At 41.3% G+C, this 15,414-nt stretch overlaps 1 pseudogene; it reads left to right on the plus strand.

Annotated features, from left to right (window-relative positions):
- The first annotated feature begins 926 nt into the window (after window positions 1-926).
- Window positions 927-15,135, plus strand: LOC104845553 (NADH dehydrogenase [ubiquinone] 1 alpha subcomplex assembly factor 4-like; annotated as a pseudogene).
- The last annotated feature ends 279 nt before the right edge of the window (window positions 15,136-15,414 follow it).

Here is a 15,414-nt window from a genome sequence, read left to right on the forward strand (position 1 = left end):
AATTACCAACACATGACCACTCTTGTTCCAACTACATCCCTCCCCACTCCCCATGGTCCCACATATGATTTTAAAGAAAATCCCTGACGTTGTATTATTAAACCATAAATATTCATAAATATTTCATTATGTAGCTCTAAAGGACACTATAATCACATCTCATGAGCCCCAGTGGCACCATGGTTAAGCATTGGACTGCTGATGGAAATGCCAAAAGGTTGCTCCGCAGGAGAAAGGACCTGGCGAGCTGCTCCCACAAAGATTCCAGCTTAGGAAATCCTATATAGCAGTTCTACTGTGTCCTATAGTGTCGCTACTTGATGGCATACAACATAATCACCCCTAGAATAATTAGCACCAATTCTCTAATTTTTATCAAATACAGAGTTAATGTTCAAATTTCCAACTTGTTGACTGCAATTTAACAATTAACGATTTGTCATGTAATTTATGGAAACCCTGGGGTCTTAGTGGTTAAGTGCTACCACTGCTAACCAAAAGGTTGGCAGTTCAAATCACCAGGTGCTCCTTGGAAATTCTATGGGGCAGTTCTACTCTGTCTATAGGGTCGCTATGAGTCGGAATAGAATGGACCGCAACGAGTTTGGGTTTTTTGGGGTTTTGTTTGTTTGTTTTGGTTTATGTATTTTATAATGCTCAATATTTACACTACCTGGCTCACAGCATGCTGGTGAGAATGAGGTTAATTATCTTCGCAAGTCCTTTTCTAAATGGACCCAAGAGTCACAAAACCCCAGATTTACTACTAGAGACAGGGGATAGGTCGCCCTGTTCCCAGAGGGCAGAACCTCTGCAGGACAACCAAGAATGCCTGCCTGGAGTCAGAGCTGCCAAATCCCAAACACTGAGTTTACAACCCAAGAAGGTCCTCTCTGCAAAGGAAACCTTGGCGTGCGGGAGCCGGAATGCTCCCGGCCAAACCGAGAGATGATCAGCCCAAGCGATTCCCCAGACCCTGGATGCACAGTTTGAGCCACCCCGCCCGCCAGTCAGGGACGCACGGCCCAAGACTTTACCCCCCCGAACCAGCGATGCACAGCCCGGGTCAAGGGCCCCGACCCCCCGCCCCGGTCCAGAGATTGAAGTCCCCAGACTGCCCCAGCCCCGAGCCGGGGATGCACAGCCCAAGCCACTACCCTGGAACTTGAAGCTGCACTACCCAAGTCAATCCCCCAACTCGAGGCTGCCCCCCAAACTGACCCAAGGTCTCCCCACCGCATCTTAGGGAGGCCGGGTCGGAGACCCTCACCACCCACCCTACCGAGGAGGAGGTGTCATCGGTCCCCCAGTCCCCGCTTCCAACTCCTCCCACTCCCATAGACGGGGCTGGGTCATAGCCGCCAGCCCTCTAGTCCCATCCCCGGCGAAGCCGCCAACGGGGTCGCGGTCCAGGCGGCCCTCACCTCAGCGCCCCAAGTAATGTGGGCCGCTTTGCGCTCCCGGAACCACGGCGCATGCGCACAGAAGCCTGTGGACTACAATGCCCAGAAGCCCCTGCGCGGCGCGGGGAGGGGAGGGCCGTTAGGGTGCCTTGGGGAGTCGGCCGGGCCACCCGGGCAATGTCCATTTATCTGTAATAATAACGATGAAAATAATAGTGAAGTAATAATACTGATTAAAATATATCGCTCCTCACCCGTAATAAACGGAAGCAGAAAGACTCCTCACCTAAAGTTAAAAACTAAACCAAACCCGTTGCCGTCGAGTGGATTCCGTCTGTGAGAATCCTTATACTTATTTTGTAGAGTAATCCTTTAATTTCAAAAGCGTGCAACTTTTCAATTAAAAATCACTTAAAAGTGCTTTTTTTCCCCTTCTAAGATCACAGGTCGTTTCTATTGAAGAGCTTTCTGGAAAATATCCTGCTAAGCTTGACACAAGCTGCCAGGTAACTTGTTTCCCTAGAATGGACTGGATTGTGGTGGTTCCCCCCCCCCCCCGCCCCAACCCCGGCCCATAAGAAACTGAGAGAATTGACAAACATTTTCTGCTGTCCTTAATCAGAGGATAGCAGGGGTCTGGGGTATCATTAGTAGTCCCATGGTGATGCAACGATTAGCGGTTCAACCCACCCAGAGGTGCCTTGGAAGACAGGCCTGGCAATTTGCTTCTGAAAGGTTGCAGCCTTGAAAACCCTATAGAACAGCTCTACTCTGCACGCATGGGGTCACAACGAACCATGATTGGGAACTGACTCCATGGCAACTGGTTTGGTGTTTGCTTGAGGAATCTCTTAATAGAGTAATATTTCAACAAATTAAGAGAACATGGACAGTTTTCAGATTTTCTGTGATAAGAACCTCTTTTTGGGATGTCCCCTCATTCACATTTTAAGTCTTCTACTAAATAAAGTATCTTTTTATTTGGTGCCATAAGGGGGTAAGAAAATTGAATAAGAATTTCGCCACTGCCGTTGCCGTCGAGTTAATTGCAACTCACAGAATTTCACCAGAGGGCCACAGTTCAGGACTGAAGGAAAGCAGCTAAAAGGGTACAATCTCTTCCCACAGTTGCTTGGTCCTCCTGGCAAAGACTCTGTTTTTTCTAGTTGTTTAAGGTAGAAGCTTAGATTTCAGATCTTTTTTTTTTTTTTTTTTCTAATACATGCCTTCAATGTTATAAAGTTCCCTCTAGTTACTGCATTCGCTGCATCGGTCGAATTCTGATAAATTGTGTTTCGTTTAAAGTATTTTTTAATTTCTCTTCAGACTTCTTTTTTGACCAAGGTGTTATTTAGGAGTGTGCTGTTTAATCTCAAATATTTTGGTTTTCCGACTATCTTTCTGTTTCGATTTCTACTTTAATTCCATTGTGGTCTGAGAACATACTTGATATGATTTCTATTCTTTTAAATTTGGTAAGCGTGCTTTATGGCCCGGGACATGGTCTATCTTGGTGAATGTTCCATATGAGTTCAAAAAGAATGTGTATTCCGCTGTTGTTGGATGAAGTATAGTAGAAAAGTCAATGAGATCCAGTCAATTGGTTGTGCTGTTCATTTCAACTATGTCCTTTGCTGATTTTCTGCCTGCTGAATCTGTCAGTCATTGATGCAGGGGGGCTGCTGTCTCCAGCTATAATAATGGACATGTCTATTTCCCCTTGCACTTTTATCAGTTTTTGTCTCACTTATTTTGACACTCTGCAGTCTGAAACCCTGGTGGCATAGTGGTTATAGGGCTACAGCTGCTGACCCAAAGGTCTGCAGTTTGAATCCACCAGGTGCCCCTTGGAAACACTGTGGGGCAGTTCTACTCTGTCCTATAGGGTCGCCATGAGTCAGAATCAACTCAACGGCAATGGGTTTGATTTCTTTTTTGGGTAGTCAGGTCCATACATATTCATGATTGTTATGTCTTCTTGGAGAAGTGGACCCTTTACCATGATATAATGCCTCTCTTTATCCCTGATAATTTTCTTGGTCTGAAATCTGCTTTATTTGAAATTAGTATAGCTACTCCAGCTTTCTTTTGATTAGTGTTAGCATGATATAAAGGAGCCCTGGTCGTGCAACGGTTAAGCGCTTGGCTGGTAACCAAAAGGTTGGCATTTCAAACCTACCCAGCAGCTCCTTGGGAGAAAAGACGTGGTGATCTGCTCCCATAAAGATTTCAGCCTAGGAAACCTTACAGGGCAGTTCTACTCTGTCACATGGTGTCACTATGGGTCTGAATCTAGTCTGCGGCACCCAGCAACAAGAACAGTATGATATATCTTTTACCATCCATTTACTTTTATTCTGTCTTTATATTTAAGGCAGATTTCTTGTAGACAACATACAGCTGCATCTTGTTTGTTTTTTTGTATTCACTCTGATAACCTCTGTTTTTTAATTGGTGTATTTAGACCATTCACATTTAAAGTAATTATTGGCCCCGAAACTATTGCCCTGAGATCATCTTTAAACCTTAAACCAAAATATCCCCTTAAGTCTTCTTAAAACCAAACAATGCTGTTGTTGTTGTTAGGTGCCCTCGAGTTGGTTCTGACTCAGTGACCCTGTGTACAACAGAACGAAACACTGCGGGGTCCTGCGCCATCCTGACAATCGTTGTTATGCTTAAGCCCATTGCTGCAAGCCACTGTGTCAATCCATCTCATTGAGGGTCTTCTTTTTCACTGACCCTCTACCAAGCATGATGTTCTTCTCCAGGGACTGGTCTCTCCTGATAATATGTAAAACAAACAAACAATAATTTAGCTTAATGAGTAAAAAATATCTGCCTTGAGCATTGTGCCTTATCTATGTGGGATCAAACTAACAACAGCAACTTGAAATATTAGATGGGAAACTTAGGGGACAGTGAGTTTATGTTAATGGAAAATAATTTTGAAAAGGAGGGTAAGAATGGCTGCCCAGCTTGAAGATATAATCATTGTGACTGAACTGTTCATGTAGAAATTGTTGAATTGGTATATGTTCTGCTGTGTGTATTCTCACCACCAACAAAAACGAAAATAAACTATTAAAAAAAATTTTTTAAAGAATAATAAAAGTAAAAATGGTTAAAAAAAGTGATTATTGATATGGCTGGATTAATACCTACCACATTTGTAACTTCTCACTTCTCTCATCTTCCACACTGAGATGTTCTGGGACCTTAATTTCATATATTCTTTTTTCCTCATTGACAAATATTTAGACTTAACGTAAGATTTACTGTATTTTTTTTTTTTTTTACACACTTATTGTTGACCTGTACGTTTTCCTCTTTGTCTTGCTGGACTATATTCTTAAGAAGTTTTTTTCAGAAAGTCTGTGGGTGTTAAATGAGCGCCAGTGGCGCAGTGGTCAAGAACTCAGGCTGCTCACCAAAAGGTCAGCAGTTCGAATCCAGCAGCTGCTCCTTGGAAACTCTGGGGCAGTTCTGCTCTGTCCTCTAGGGGCGCTATGAGCCAGAATAGACTTGACAGCAACAAGTTTCCATGTGCAGTGTCTTCATTGCTCTCACAGTAAATGCTTCTTTGCCTAGGCATAGAACAATAAGATAAAAGTCATATTATTTCAGAGCTTTGAAATATTATGTCACTCTCTTAGTCTTTTGTTATTGATGAACAGTACGATACCAAATTATTCTCATTCCTTTATGGATAATATTTGGGTTTTACTTCCTTTCTTGAAGATTTAAGATTTTCTTTCGTTATCTTTGTCTTAGTTATCTAGTGCTGCTGTAACAGAAGCATCACAAGTGGGCGGCTTTAACAAAGAGAAATTTATTCTCTCACAATCCAGGAGGCTAGAAGTTGGAATTCAGGAAGCCAGCTCCAGGGGAAGGCTTTGTCTCTGTCTGCGCTCGGGGAAGGTCCTTGTCATCAATCTTCCCCTAGTCTAGGAGCTTCTCGGCGCAGGGACCCCAGGTCCAAAGGACACGCTCCCCTCCTGGTTCTTCATTCTCGGTGGTAGGAGGTCCCTCTGTCTCTCTGCCCTGTTCTGTCTTTTAAATCTCAGAAAAGATTGACTCAAGATACAGCCTAATCTTATAGATCGAGTCCTACCTCATTAACAAAACTGCCTCTGATCCTGCCTAATTAACATCATAGAGGTAGGATTTACAACACAGAGGAAAATCACATCAGATGACAAAATGGTGGACGATCATACAATACAGGCAATCATGGCCTATTCACACAATACTGGGAATCCTGGCCGATTCAATCTATAACAATCTTCAACTGAAATTCTACCATGACTTATTTGGATGAGAGTCTTTTTTTTGTTTGTTTTTTTTAATTTCTTCTGTTGAGCACACATCAGTATCTTTCAATAAGAATCTCCAGCTCTATTTTCTTGTTTTTTCTTTTTTTTATTCTCTACTATTGGCGCAGTGGTTAAGTACAGGGCTGCTAACCAAGGGGTTGGCGGTTCAAACCCACTAGCTGCTCCGCGGGAGAAGTATGTGGCAGTCTGCTTCCATGAAGATTACAGCCTCAGAAACCCTGAGGCAGTTCTACTCTGTTCTATAAGGTTGCTATGGGTTGGAATGAACTCAATCAAGGGCAGTGTGTTTTGCTTTTGGTTATCATATCTGTACTTTCTTTTTGGCACTTTTATTTGTCAAATGGAAACCCTGGTGGTGTAGTGGTTAAGAGCTACGGCTGCTAACCAAAAGGTCGGCAGTTTGAATCCACCAGGTGCTCCTTGGAAACCCTTTGGGGCAGTTCTACCCTGTCCTGTAGGGTCGCTGTGAGTCAGAATCGACTCAATGGCAACAGGTTTCGTGGTTTTTTATTTGTCACACGTTGGATCCTTTGCCATGTCTCTTAATAATCCATTATACACACAAGTGTTGTTTTCTTGCATTTTACTCTGGAGTAATTCCTTGCCTTAATCTTCCACCTCACAAATTTGCTCATCACCAACAATGTCCATTCTGTTGTTCTGTCCATGAATTCATGGTTTTACTTAAATCATCTTATTTAGACCATTTTATTTAAAATATATAATTTCTAAAATAACTTCATTTTCAAAGATGCAACATATTCTTGAATATTTCTGAGGATTAATTACATGCATTATATTAATTAGATTGATTTTTACATAGCAGCACAAAACTGAACATATAGAAAAGCCAGCAGCTGAGGAAACAGGAGACTTTATAATAAATGAGGATAAGAGATTAAAAAAAGAACAGGTTTATTTTGATGACCTGAGAAAATGTGCTTATATTCATCTCTACCTGAAAACTTACTAAAATGACAGTAATTTTTTTAATAGTGTTGAAAATATACATAACAAAACATATGCCAACTCAACAATTTCTACATGTACAATTCAGTGACATTGATTACATTCTTCAAGCTGTTCAACCATTCTCGCTATCCTTTTCCAAATAGAGAGTAAATCACAACTAAAAGTATAAACCTGCAAAAATGAAGAAAACAGAAGTTACTAGATGAGAAAATTACACGAATAACTAGAAGGCATTAAGTTACTGGCTGAAGCACAGCAGAGGAACCACAGCTTAGATAACATGCAGGAGGAACTGCAATACACACAAAGACGTAGACAGCTACATAGATACATGAAAAACCAAACCTGGTGTTAATTCCAACTCAGTGACCCTACAGAACAGAGTAGAAATATATACTGCTCTACTGATATGTTGTTGTTGTGACATGAGTATATATGTGTGTGTGTGTGTGTGTGTGTGTATAAACCCATCACTGTCAATTCCAACTCATAAGGAAACCCTGGCTACTAATCAAAAGGTTGGCAGTTCAAATCCAATGGGCACTCCTTGGAAACACTATAGGGCAGTTCTACTCTGTCCTATAGGGTCACTGAGTCAGAACTGACTCCACGGCAACAGGTTTGATTTTCTTTGGTTTACGCATAAAAACCAAACCCAGTGCCGTCGAGTCGATTCCGACTCATAGTGACCCTATAGGACAGAGTAGAACTGCCCCACAGAGTTTCCAAGGAGCACCTGGTAGATTTGAACTGCCATCCCTTTGGTTAGCAGCCGTAGCACTTAACCACTACGTCACCAGGGTTTCCACATATATATATATAATTAATGAAAAGATAAATGATGTTCTAGAAATAAACTTTACAAGCAACATGTGAGATCTATATCCATACTTTTTTAAAAACACTATTGGCAGAATAAACTACATCTTCAACAAAAAGACTATCTTTCAGTTTCCTAGTGCTGCAGTAACAGAAATACCATAAGCAGGTGGCTTCAAAGAAAAGAAATTTATTTTCTCACAGTTCTGGAGGCTACAAGTCCACATCAGGGCCTTGGCCGTATTGATTCCTTCCCCATAGATAGTCCCAGGCATTTCTTGGTTCATTGGCTCCTTGGCTTGTAGATGATCTTCACATGGTATCTGTCTCCCCAGCTGCCCATCCTGTGTGTGTGCGTATCTCTGCATCTAATCTGCTCTTTTTATAACTCAGAAGTGGTTAGCTGCAGAATCCACCCTACTCAGGTATGATCTAGTTAACCTAACCAAGGGTAATAAGGATAATTCTCTTGGACACCAACTAAAAAGACAACCTGACCTTAAGAATCAGCACCAAGCTGGTTCCTGTAGATGAAGGTCAAATATACCCCCATTTTCCACCTTCTCCATCATTTCTAGTGCCAGCTGTTCTCCTCACAGCACTCTTTCCCTATTGGGTTCGATAATTGATTAGAACAGTCAAGAGAACTCATTGAAACAACATGACTGCAGTAACAACTTTAATAACAGGAGGTAAACAGAAACGAAGATATGTGAAGAGCAAGGTTCAGGAGGGTCCTGGCATAGAACCTCAATGTCTCAAAGGGGATCCACCTACGCTTCCTCAAAACCAATATTCAGTCTCACCCATCAGGAAACTTTCACACGTGAAACTCAATGAGCTCACTTGGCTGGTTGGCTCTTGGCCACTCCTCTCAGCTCTTGGTGGGGCTTGATCTTTATACTCTGCTGCCACCATCTGGGTCTGCTGTTGTCTTCACTTCTGGTACTGTTGCAATTGCTGCCTCCATTGCCGTTGCAGGTTTAGTCAGTTTGGGAGGGTCACAGCACAGGGTCCTGGTGTCTAAAACACACACTCCTGTCCTGCTCTAGTAGATCAAGAGTCCGCATCTGAGCCTCCTCCTTCTACGGTTTTTACCAGTCACTGGCCAGGCCCCTCAACAATCCCTGCAAAGGTCAACTACAGGATGGGGCCTCGCCAGCCAAACCCCATAAAGGTCAGATTGGGTGGGACCCACCCAACTGATCCTGGTAAAGGCCAACTATTGAGTGGGGCTTTGGAACCAGGGCCAAAAGACCAATTTATTATTATTAAGTGATTCCACACTGTGCACAAAGAAAACCGTGTTTCCAAACAGGATGACATCCGCAGGTATAAACTTACTGCTATTGAGTCGATTCTGACTCGTGGCGACCCTACAGGACAGAGTAGAACTGCCCCCCAGTTTCCAAGGAATGCCTGATGGATTTGAACAGCCGACCTTTTGGTTAGCAGCCGTAGCTCTTAACCACTATGACGCCAGGGTTTCCATTCACAGGTATAGGGGTTAGGATTCCAATTCATATTTTGGGCAGGACACAATTTAATCTCTAACAGACTCCATTCTTGATTAGGAGGGCTTTGTTAAAATATCAGTCCTCAACCCAGGTAACATAAAGTAAAAGACTATGAATTTGATCACCCATTATAATTATCTATATACCAAATAACTAGGGAAAGTTATCCTCAACACATACGACAGATAGTAGCTAATTTCCTTGAAAACACACGGACACAGAACAAGAGAAAAACACTAACAAAAAGAAAAATGGGTTAAAGACTTCAAAAGGCAGTTAACAGAATAAGTGACAAAAATACATAGAACTATGACCAACCTCATGATTAGTAACGCAGATTATAACAAGGTATCATCTTCATATATTGACAAAGATTACAAGTTTTTATTATAAATAAAACGATCATCAATAATGCAAAGAAATAGATCCTTTTTGTTATACGAGTACACCGTATTGGTATAAAATCTTGGGAGGAAAAGTTGGCAACATCTTCTAAATTTTAAGATGTATTTAAAAAAATAAAAAACCCATTGCCAAGGAGTCGATTCCAACTCATAGCAACCCACAGGACAGAGTAGAACTGCTCCATAGGGTTTCCAAGGAGTGCCTGGTGGATTTGAACTGCTGACCTTTTGGTTAGCAGACATAGCTCTTAACCACTACACCACCAGGGTTTCCTTAGAATGTATATAACCCTTGAAATGATTGCATTTCTAGGAATTGATGCTACAAATAATCTCCTAAATATGAAAAGGGAAAATGTACAGTAAAACCTGTGTAAGGTGGGAACCTGTCAGAGAAGGAAAACTAAAATATTTTCCACTAAATAGAGAGCAATAGAAAAGTGGTGGCTGCACCCCATCAGAGGCAGAAAACTTGAGAGACCCGGAAAAACTAGGTGGTCCCGCATAGTTTTTGCTCTTATAGGCTTCACTGTATATGGAGCCCCTGGGTGGTGCAAGCAGTAATCTGATTTCTAATTTGAAGAAAAAAAAAAATCACTGGCTGATGTTTGGAGAATGGATTTTGAGAGGGAAAAAACTAGAGACGTGGAGAACAATTAAAAGGGTATTGCAGTAGTCTGGGAAAGAGATAGTGGTGGCTTGGACTATGGGGTAGTGGTGGAAATGGAGAAGAGGGGACAGGTTTGAGATATAATCTGGGCATTAAAAACCAAAAACCCATTGCCATCAAGTCTATTCCGACTCATAGCAACCCTATAGGACAGAGTAGAACCATCCCATAGGAAATCCAAGGAGTGGTCGGTGGCTTTCAACTGCCGACCTTTCGGTTAGCAGCTGAGCTCGTATCCACTGTGCCATCAGGGCTCCTTCTTCTTCCTAGGAGCTATTTAGCATGTCTGGTCTGGAGGAGACAAGATGGCTTCACTTATATGCCTGATGCCTTGGCAGGGATGGCTGGGCTCCATCAGCCTTACGTGGAGGTTCAGGTCTTCAAGACTGAGTGTTCCAGAAAACAGGAAGCAAAAGCCACTGATTAAGGCTTAAGCCTGGAAGCTGGCACACTGTCACTTGTGCTATCCTCGGTTGGTCAATAAAATTACTAAAATCAGCTCAGATTCAAGGCTGGACTCCACCTCTCAACAGAAGTAGGAAAGAATTTGTAGCCGTCATTCATCTATGACATCCACCTACCTCTCTCCAATCTCATCTCCTACACTTTCCGCCTCACTCATTACATTTCAGTCACACTGGCTTCCTATTACCATAAAACACAGTCCCATCCCACCTTAGGCCCTTTGCACTGTTCATTCTGCCTCCAGTTCTTTCGAATGCTTGGATCTTTCTCATCCATCAGGTATTCATTCAAATGTCATGTCTGGGAGCAGACATCATTCTTTTTCTTCAAAGCACTCAGCACGTTCTGAAATTAATGTACTTGTCTTTATATTTTCCTGAAATGTAGAAATTCAGATCCATGAGGGCTTAATGGCTGTACCTCAAGTGTTCAGAACGGTGCCTGGCACACAAAAATCTTTTGATTGGTCAGATGTCAATCAGTAGTATCAAGAGGTTGAATATGATAGGCAGGTACTCCTGATGGCAAAATTACACATAACACTGCACACAACGCTGTGACCATGGGGTTCAAGGCAACATGAGGCTTAAGTGCTTTCAGTGCTCGGAGCATAGCTGGATGCAAGAGAGCTCCTGTGGAGGAATAACCAGATTTTAGTTTCTTCCTATCTTCATACCACCTCATCCTGATGGCTGCTGGTAGGTTGCCTAACCAAGTTGGCATTCTTCATTTTCCTTCTGTATCATACCTAAAAGACACTTGGATTCTGGCTGAGGACTAGCCTGTGGAGCAGTTGCAACTTATCTGGATCCATAACAGTCCCTCAGATATAGGTGTCCCCGCCCCCCCCCGCCCCCACCCCGCAGCATCTGTATCTTAGATTCTCTTTGTCTGGTAGCACCAGGGCAGCCCCAGGTAGCAAAGACGGGCTCGGCCCAGGGCAGTACGCAGGTCTCCTGAGTCACCAGATGGAAAAGTCAGCCTGGAGAGAGCACATCATGGTGCATTGCTCTCTATGAAGCCAGGCGTGTGGGCTCTCTGGTCTGAGGGCCAGAATGCAGAAAGCTCCTTACAGTTATCCAGACGGCCTCATCACCGATGAACCATCAGAAGTCATACTGCCTCCGACAGGCATCTAAATCACAATTCTCACAGTGCATTTGTATACCTTGAATTTGATACTGGGTGCAAGTGAGCAATAGAAAAAAAAAGTTATAGAGATTATATAACATAGATCCTTGGCCATAACGGGACTATACCACCAGACTAATTTTTTTCTAAGTAGCTTTATTATAAGATTGATATATATACTCTTTAACAAGTACAATGAATATATTACATACCCCAAATCTCATCTGCCAGACAGAAGCAGTTATGATAATGACCTCCTGCGTACATTTTTTTTCTTTCATTCTTTGTATATTTAAGTGTGCAGGCACGCACACGCACACACACACACATTAAAAAAAGGGGTCATACTATAAACTTTCTTGGTTTACTAGTTTGTGGGCAATCTTCAATATTACTATAGCCGTACCTGAACATTGTTAGTGGTTTTCCCTTGTATACAAGTACCTTATTTAAGTTATTAAATTATTAAGTATCCAACGGACACTTGGAGTATTGTTTTTTGCTATTGTAAAAAAAAGTCCAAGACTCAACCATATTTATTCGTCTTTTCCCACATGTGCAACTATCTCCCAAGTATAAATTACTATACATTTATTGCCACTTCAAAGGTTATACAAACTGAATTTTATACACAAATTCTTTCCAAAACAACTATACCTATTTCACTCTAACCAGTACTGCATAAGAGTATATGTTTCCATATATTCCCACTGTTGGTGGATTTGGTTAATCTATTTTACCACTGATAACCTGACAAGTTAAAAATGGCATGTCTCTAAATTTTTATTCTAGTATTTTTAATGTTAAAAAAGGTATGAAATGAAATGGGGTAAAAAATAGTATATTCATGATAGCAATATAATTCCTAGGAAGACACTTAAGAATATACAGAACTTACTTTAGAAAATCTCTAAAAAATATTCCTGAGGGGTTGTAAAAATATGATTCCACTCTTTATGGAAACAGTATTTTCAAAATGGAAAAATATCAACATTTCAAAGATAAAACTTCTTCCCAAATTAACCTATGAATACAATGCAATCCCAACTGACAGTTCCGTTCAACAGGATTTTGTTTTTTAAACGATTAAATAAAATATTCCTGAAGTTTATTACAACCTCTCTGAGAGGTTTACCTCTGAGGTAAAACACAATCACAAAGACGTGATGAAATGTGATAAGAGATGCATTACCCGGAGCTGCCAAGAGGACTTTCCCTACACTTGCTCCAAGCCTTCTAAGTTATGGGCTTCAGTAAATGTTAACACCACCTTCTATGTTTTATAAAAGCTATCTTTAAAAAGAAGAATGTGGCATCAGGATTGGAGGAAGACTCATTAACAACCTGCAATACGCAAAAGACACAACACCTTGCTTGCTGAAAGCAAATATTTAAAGCACTTACTGATGAAGATCAATGACCACAGCCTTCAGTAGGGATTACACCTCAACATAAAGAAAACAAAAATCCTCACAACTGGACCAATAAAGAACATCATGATAAACGGAGAAAAGACTGAAGTTGTCAAGGATTTCATCTTACTTAGATCCACAATCAACGCCCCTAGAAGCAGCAGTCAAGAAATCAAAAGATGCATTGCATTGGGCAAATCTGCTGCAAAAGACCTCTTTAAAGTGTTAAATAGTAAAGCTGTCACCTTGAAGACTAAGGTGCACCTGCCCCAAGCCATGGCGCTTTCAATCGCCTCATACGCATGTGAAAGCTGGACAATGACTAGGAAACACCGATGAATTGATGCCTTTGTGTTATGCCGTTGGTGAAGAATATTGAATGGACTGCCAGAAAAACAGTAAATCTGTCTTGCAAGAAGTACAGCCAAGATGCTTTTTAGAAGTGAGGAAGGCGAGACTTTGTCTCATGTACTTTGGACATGTTATCAGAAGGGACCTGTCCCGAGAGGATATCATGCTTGGCAAAGGGTCAGCAAAAAAGACAAAGACCCTCTATGAGACTGATTGATACACTGGCTGCCAACAGTGGGCTCAAGCATAGCAACGAGTGAGGACGGCACAGGACCTGGCAGTGTTTCCTTCTATTGGAGGGTCACTATGAGTCAGAACCTAACAAAATCTTTACAAAGGCATACATGAACTTTTTAGCTAAATAACAGATTGTCACATAAAGTATATTACCAATGAGTACTGTGCACCTTTAAAAAAAATCACCTATATGTGACCAAATGGTCAACAATTACTCTAAAGCAGAAGTTGCCCAGTGCTGGTGTTTCCTCATGAGGTGCGAACCTGAGAGGGTATCAGGCTGTGAGGAGATGGAGGCCTTGGTGACTCACAATCAGGAACTTCAATCTAGAGAACCAGGTGGAATGGGAAACCAACAAGATAAAGCCCTCTCTCGCTTCCAAGCACCCCTCCACCAGGAGCCTATGGAGATAAGCCGCCATCTAGAAATTAAAGGAGAAACTGCTAGAAAAGATGACAAGCTGCTGTAATTACTAAAAAATGTATATGTTGATTCCAAAGATCCCGTGTCTCCTATGCAGGCAAAAGATGGTGGAACGCATCAAGAGCCGAGGGAGTTGAAATTGTCGAAAGGCCATCACTTTGATACAATGGGTCTTACAAACATTCCCAAAGAAAAATTTTGATGGCAGAGGCATTAACACTTGTCAATAATCATAAACTTTAACCAGATACCTGGACTGCTGAGAAAATAGCACAAGAGTACCATCTAGAACTAAAAGATGTAAATTCCCTTTTCAGATACTGTCTCTTTTGAAGTCAACATCTTTCCTCCTGAAGACAAGAAACGAAGAAAATCAGGAAATCACTTGTCCTAGGTGTACTCTCCACCCCCTTGTCCTATTTGTTTCCACATTTTTAGCATATTAAATTATACAAGTTGCTGAATGTTTAAAGCTCTCTCCTTATGAAAGCATACTATTTTTTGAGCTCTGCTGACTTCTTAGCATTGCTGATTTTTTTTTTAAACTTTAATTTGGTTTAGGCCTATGATTGTACGTATGTCAGCATAAATCTATTAATTTATTATAACAAAAGAATTAATGGGTTATTTTAGGCACTTTGTATCAGCTTTTAAACTGGTCATGTGGCCTCTTGGGGAATGTCCGGAATCCCTCATTAAACAGTTTCACTTTTCAGTTTAGGTGGTAAGTGAAAGTAAGAGCTTTCCTAGGTGTTAAGGCCTTTCTTGCTACAGAAAGGGAGAACTGACAGTAAGGTAGAATAACAGTATTTCCCAAATAAAGGCAGACAGCAGACTGGATAAAAACCAACACAAAATGTTTTTTTAGAACTACTTCAGGAATGGATAAAAAATATTAAGGGGTTCCTTTGTTTTACACTGCTTTTAAGTATGGAATAACTATCTTTCAAATTATAAATAAATAAAGCAAAAAGCAAAAAAAAAAAAAAAAAAGCAAAGAAGAAAGGGTAAAGGGACAGGGAAACCAGATTAATGGAAGCGAAACATCCAGAAGCAAGTTAATGTAAAATGTTGTGAAAAATGTAACCAAAGTCTCTGAACGATTTGTGTAGTAATTGTTAAATGGGAACCTCAACTTTCACCAAAAACACAATATTGAAAAAAAAAAAAAAAGGCTTACGTGATATTGGTCTCAGTAAGGTGACAAATTGTTCCCACATTTGTCCCATTGACAGGTGTTTTCCCCCCCAAGGAATCCATGCCCATAATCTG

This window comes from Loxodonta africana, chromosome 11, assembly GCF_030014295.1.
Source record: "Loxodonta africana isolate mLoxAfr1 chromosome 11, mLoxAfr1.hap2, whole genome shotgun sequence".
Classification (NCBI taxonomy): domain Eukaryota; kingdom Metazoa; phylum Chordata; class Mammalia; order Proboscidea; family Elephantidae; genus Loxodonta; species Loxodonta africana.